This window comes from Eucyclogobius newberryi, unplaced genomic scaffold (genome assembly GCF_026437365.1).
Source record: "Eucyclogobius newberryi isolate DKJ021-1_F unplaced genomic scaffold, fEucNew1.0.hap1 SCAF_12, whole genome shotgun sequence".
In the NCBI taxonomy this organism is placed as follows: domain Eukaryota; kingdom Metazoa; phylum Chordata; class Actinopteri; order Gobiiformes; family Gobiidae; genus Eucyclogobius; species Eucyclogobius newberryi.
Window position 1 is genome coordinate 17,252,666 of NW_027315746.1, and position 5,422 is coordinate 17,258,087.

Consider the following 5,422-nt stretch of genomic DNA (forward strand, 5'->3'; position numbering starts at 1 on the left):
ACAGCATCAAGCTCTTTAGCGTTTCTGTCACAAATATTATCAACATGCACATTGAAATCACCTGTAATGACCAAACCATCAAAGTTTGTGCATACGACTGAAAGCATCTCAGTAAAATCATCAATAAAACTTTGGCAGTGCTGGGGAGGCTTGTATAAAACAATGAAGAGAACGGATGGAGACCGTTTTAGCTCCATTTTAAAGGATACATACTCAAATGATGAAAACACCCCAAAAGACAACCTGCGGGTAATTATTTCATCTCTAAAGACAGCACAGACTCCACCCCCTTTTTTGTTTTCTCGTGTTTCAGATTCAAACTTAAAGTTGGGTGGAGCAGATTCTATCAGAACTACATTTCCTGTGTTTTTGTCAAGCCATGTTTCAGTTAAAAACATAAAATCAAGATTATAAGAAGAAATAAAATTATTAATTAAGAGAGATTTGTTACATAAGGATCCGACATTTAGCACAGCAAGTTTCAGACTAGTTTCAGTGAGACTGGGCTTTATATTTTCACAGGGAATATGAATCACATTTCTCAGATTGGGCCTGACTCGCATTTTGTTTTTCCATCTGTGTGACGATGTGACTACAGAAATAGCACTAGGGGGGGCTCTTTTTACATAGGGCCCCGGGTTGGTTTGATTTTTAATGTGACAATAAGTCCCGGCAATGCTGAGACCCAGTGCATCCTAGCTATGGGAGATACCAGGTGAAAGGCGAGGTTGGATGGGTGGTGGGGCTTTTGTAGCCACCTAGGTGTAGACTTTGTTGTAAAATGTTGTAACCCTTCCTTAATTTATAGTGATATTAAAAACATATAAGGTTGCAAGGTTTGATTTTGTATTGTGAAAACCATTTTACTATTCAACTGTGTCAAATGAAAGGCTTCACATCCACTAAACCAAGGCCAAAATAAGACTTGAAAAAAAAGAAGAAAAGCATTACCTGTTTTAGCATGAACAAAAATGAGCAGATTTGTGTCTGGTGGAGAAACTACCTTTAAGAATTTGGTTTCCTGTGAAATGGATTACCCTGCCATGTTTTTATTTTCAGTTCAACTTTGGAAACTGGAATGCAGCGACCTGTAATTAAAGAGGAGGGTATAAGTTCAATGCTGTAAAGTTTACTTTAAAGTTTATAGAAGGAAGTTACAGAGCCTTAGAAGTTTATGGCATAGTTGATGGTTGATTTCAGAACGCCGCTGATACTGAGTCTGCTTTGTCCAGGTATCTGTTATGTAAGATTGTACTGAGTTTATCCTGTCCCTGAAATATAAAACAGGACTTCTCAGGAGGGCGTTTTTTCAGGAGGAGCTTGCACTGAGAAAAGGAGGCACACTCTATCTCTAGTAAAGGTTACATTGTAATATAGTGCAGGGGCAGTCAGATGCAGGGAAGTTTGGAGTTAGTTTAATTAAAACTCAAGAATCGGCTGTCCCATGATTCTTGAACAATGCAGAGCAGGGTTTAAACATTGGCCGTGGCTGCAGAGCCGCGGCGAGGTCAAATGGCCCAGCAGTTTCAGGAGCCACGGCACTGCCATATAGCCTCATGGCTAACCCTAACCCTAACCCTAACCCTACACCAACCCTAACCCTAACCCTAACCATAACCATAACCCTAACCCTAATCCTAACCCTAACCCTACACTAACCCTAACCCTAACCCTAACCCTAACCTTAACCCTAACCCTGACCCTGACCCTAACCCGGCGCGGTCTAAAACGGCGCGGTCAAATGGCGGAGCAGTTTCAGGAGCCGCGGCACAAAATAACATGGCAGTTTCAGCCGCGCGCCGCAGTTTCCGCGCACTCCCTTAAACATTAATGGACACCGTATAAAGTCATCCCAGAAGAGTTGGAGTGAGGTCACTGCCTCTCAGCTTTCAAACCATGGCAGACTTTGGGAGAATTCTGCAAAGTGTTGGAGAATTTGGCTTATTTCAAAAAGCGTGCCTCTTTGCTCTGGTCATCCCAAATATTTTCCTGCCTTTCCACTTGGCCTCTGTGGTTTTTGTCCAGTCTGATCCAGAGAGACACTGCAACACAAACTGGATACTGGGAGCCGACCCGAACCTGACCACAGAGGAGCAGCTCAACCTCACCTTGCCCTGTGAAGAGGACCGGACCTTCAGTCGTTGTCTGATGTTTGCCCCTGTGGACTGGGACATTGAAGACATCAGGAACTACAGGCTGAATGAGACCACAGTGTGCGATCAGGGCTGGGTGTACAAAGACACTCAGTATGAAGCCACCATAGTGACTGATGTAAGAGGAGTGATTGAAGGCATTGGTGGATTGTCATATTTTATTTTATTATATTATAATTATTTTATTATTATTATCTTATATTTATCTTTGTCTTTTTATTTTTTATTTATATTATTTTATTTTATTTCCCCCCCTCCATTCCCTATTAAGATAGGTGAGGAGTTTTTGTTAATAGGAGTTTTTTGTTTTGTTCAGAGTTCTATTAAGAGTGTGTTTTTTGAAACTTCCTATAATCTGTCCTTTCCTCCTGTTCTACTGCGTTGTAACAACAAAATTTCCCCTTGTGTGGATATTAAAGGATTATCTTATCTTTATATCCTCATTGTTTAACTGTGTATCTTTGCAGTTTGATTTAGTCTGTGGGACGTCCAATCTGGTACAAGTGGCCCAGACGGTGGTTATGGCTGGAACGCTTTTCGGATGTCTTTTATTTGGACCATTGTCTGAGTCGTAAGTCTTTTTGCAATCCTTTGCAAGAGGGTAAAACAGGTCTGGGGCCTCATTTATAAAAGAGTGCGTCAAATTGTATTTGGAGCGTGTAGGAACATTTCACGACCGCAAAGAGAAAAGACGATTTATAAAAGCCTGCGCAGCACACCTGTACGCAACTCCCCCTTCCTAAATCCCAACCTCGGATCTATTATATCATCCCAGCCCACCTTGCAAGTTTTTTTTTTTTAGATCACAAAAATGTGCATTTTGGGCTTCGTTTTGTGGGTACCGGGCTTTATAAATGAGAGAGACCCCTAGTATTTTACTTAGAGCTCTAACTTGTGCTTTAAGTGTTCAAAAACACAAACTATTTATGTGGAAAAAGATAATACGAAACATTTATTCTGAGGTTATGAAGATTATTCTTGAACATATATTGCAATAACCATGTTACCAAGTTACCACTTGTTAACACAATTGAAATAGTGATGTTTGCACATTTAGGTGTTTTATATTGAGCTCATATCCTGATATATACCACGCTGAAGCTGAGTTTCTTTTGTATAATAACAATATTGTTACTTATGTTTCAGATTTGGTCGTAAGCGAGCCACCCAGATCCCAGCAGTTCTCCTGTTCTTGTTTACTGTTGTAACAGGACTCAGCCATGATTTCTACCTCTATTTGGTGTCCCAGTTTATGGTGGGAGTTGGCTATGGAGGGTTTCGGATGAATTCCATAACGCTGGGTAACATAATGCCTCATAAAGACAAAAACTTTTTTCCTTTTCTTCTTCTATAATGTGATATTTTGTTTTCATAGCCACAGAGTGGATTGGCACGTCCAAGAGGTCCTTGGGAGCCATTTTGTCTCAGGTTTTTTTTGCCATTGGTCTGTGTGTCTTGGCCGGACTGATCTACTTAGTCAGAGACTGGAGACTGGCTCAGCTCATCACGGCGGCGCCTCTGGGAGTCCTGGCCATTTACATATGGTGTGTGTCATCGCCGCTCTTATTATATCTTGTGTATGGTCGAGAAATAAAAGTACGGTGTTTTTGTCAGGTACATTCCGGAGTCGGCCCGGTGGTTGCTGGACAGAGGTCGGGTGGAAGAGGCCAGTGAGGTGTTAAAGAAGGCAGCAGCCATCAACAAAGGCATTGTCCCAGAATCTCTGCTCCAAAAGGTAGGCCTACTGAAGTATAAGCCCCAGACGTCACGCAAGTAACAGAATAAAGTCATTGTACATTCAAACAGCACGGATGACCGAGACTGGCTTTATTTCAGATATAAAAATATCATTTTATGATTGGCACTTTGGCCCATGCTGAATAACCTCATAATCCCTGTGTCAGGATAAAAGTTGAAGCAGACGACTCTGTAATAATAAAAGGCTGTTTCCAAAGTCTTTGAAAAGCTACTGTTTGTTCCAAGCATTTACGATGCAACGTAGAGATTTGTTTTAGAAGTGTAAAATTTAATTATTAGAGATACAATTTTTTTCAATAAGACAAGAATTAGTCCTATTTTGTCCACTTCCTGTTTATTACAGGTTGTGGTGGGGACAGAAACAAAGAAAAAAGGAGGCATTTTAACTATTTTCAAATCAGCTGTGCTCTCAAAGTATCTTTTTGCAGTAGTTCTGGCCTGGTGAGTTACACCATGACAGCTGACACAAAAGCAACATAGGCATACAAATTCTGCTCTGACTTCAACTGATCGTCCCTTATCTTTTAGGTTTTCTCTAAACCTCACATACTACTGCCTCTCATTTAATGTGGGGAACCTGGGCCTGGACGTTTTCCTGACACAGTTCATATTTGGTGTGTCCGAGCTGCCGGCTCACCTGTTATGTATCTGGCTGATAGAGGCTTTAGGGAGGAGGGTGTGTCTCATAACCACACTGCTGGGCGGGGCGCTCACATGCCTCCTCATCATCGTAGTGGGCCAAGGTAAAACACATCTGTTCTCCTTTGTAGCGTGTATCAAACAGCATCATAATCCAAATGTTGTGTTTTCAGACGAAGCTATTTTTGTGACTCTGTTTGCTGCATTGGGACGCATTTTCTCACATATGGCAGGATCCATTTGCAGTGTTTATGTCCAGGAACTGTTCCCAACATCTCTTCGGTAACTCTTCACTGCTTTAACGTTGTCCATAAAGATAGTTTACAGAATAAACATATATATATAAAACAAACTTTTGACCATTCTGTGCCTTCAGACAGACGGCCTCTGGGCTGGGTAACATTGCGAGCCGTGCCGGGGGCTTGTTGTCTCCAGTGGTCAACATGCTGGCCACATACCACTGGTTTGTTCCTATTGTAGTTTACAGCTCCCTCATGTTTGTGAGTGGAGTTCTGGTCTTCATGCTTCCAGAGACCAGGAGGAGAGAGCTGCCAGACTCCACTGCTGATGTGGGGAAAAGGTCAGGGTGAAAATTACACTTTAAATCTGAGCATGAGTTTGATGTACTTATCTTTACTGTTTCCTCTCATTCACAGAAAAAACTGTTATACAGTACATCAGATGGATGTTTTAACATTTTCTAAATTGAAATCTACTCGACTATAGGTCACATGACTATGCCTTTTCCATTTAGTACTGTGTGGATCCTGTTGGCATTGAAATGATGAACAGTGTCACCTTCTGTTCAGATCCTAGAACTGTCCAAACTCTAATGTGTTTATAAGTTTTTATGTATGTTCTCTAACTTGTAT

The 5,422-nt window shown here is 41.4% G+C and overlaps 1 pseudogene; it reads left to right on the plus strand.

The window, feature by feature from the left end:
• Nucleotides 1-1,877: 1,877 nt before the first annotated feature.
• LOC140355696 (solute carrier family 22 member 13-like) lies at nt 1,878-5,422 on the plus strand (annotated as a pseudogene).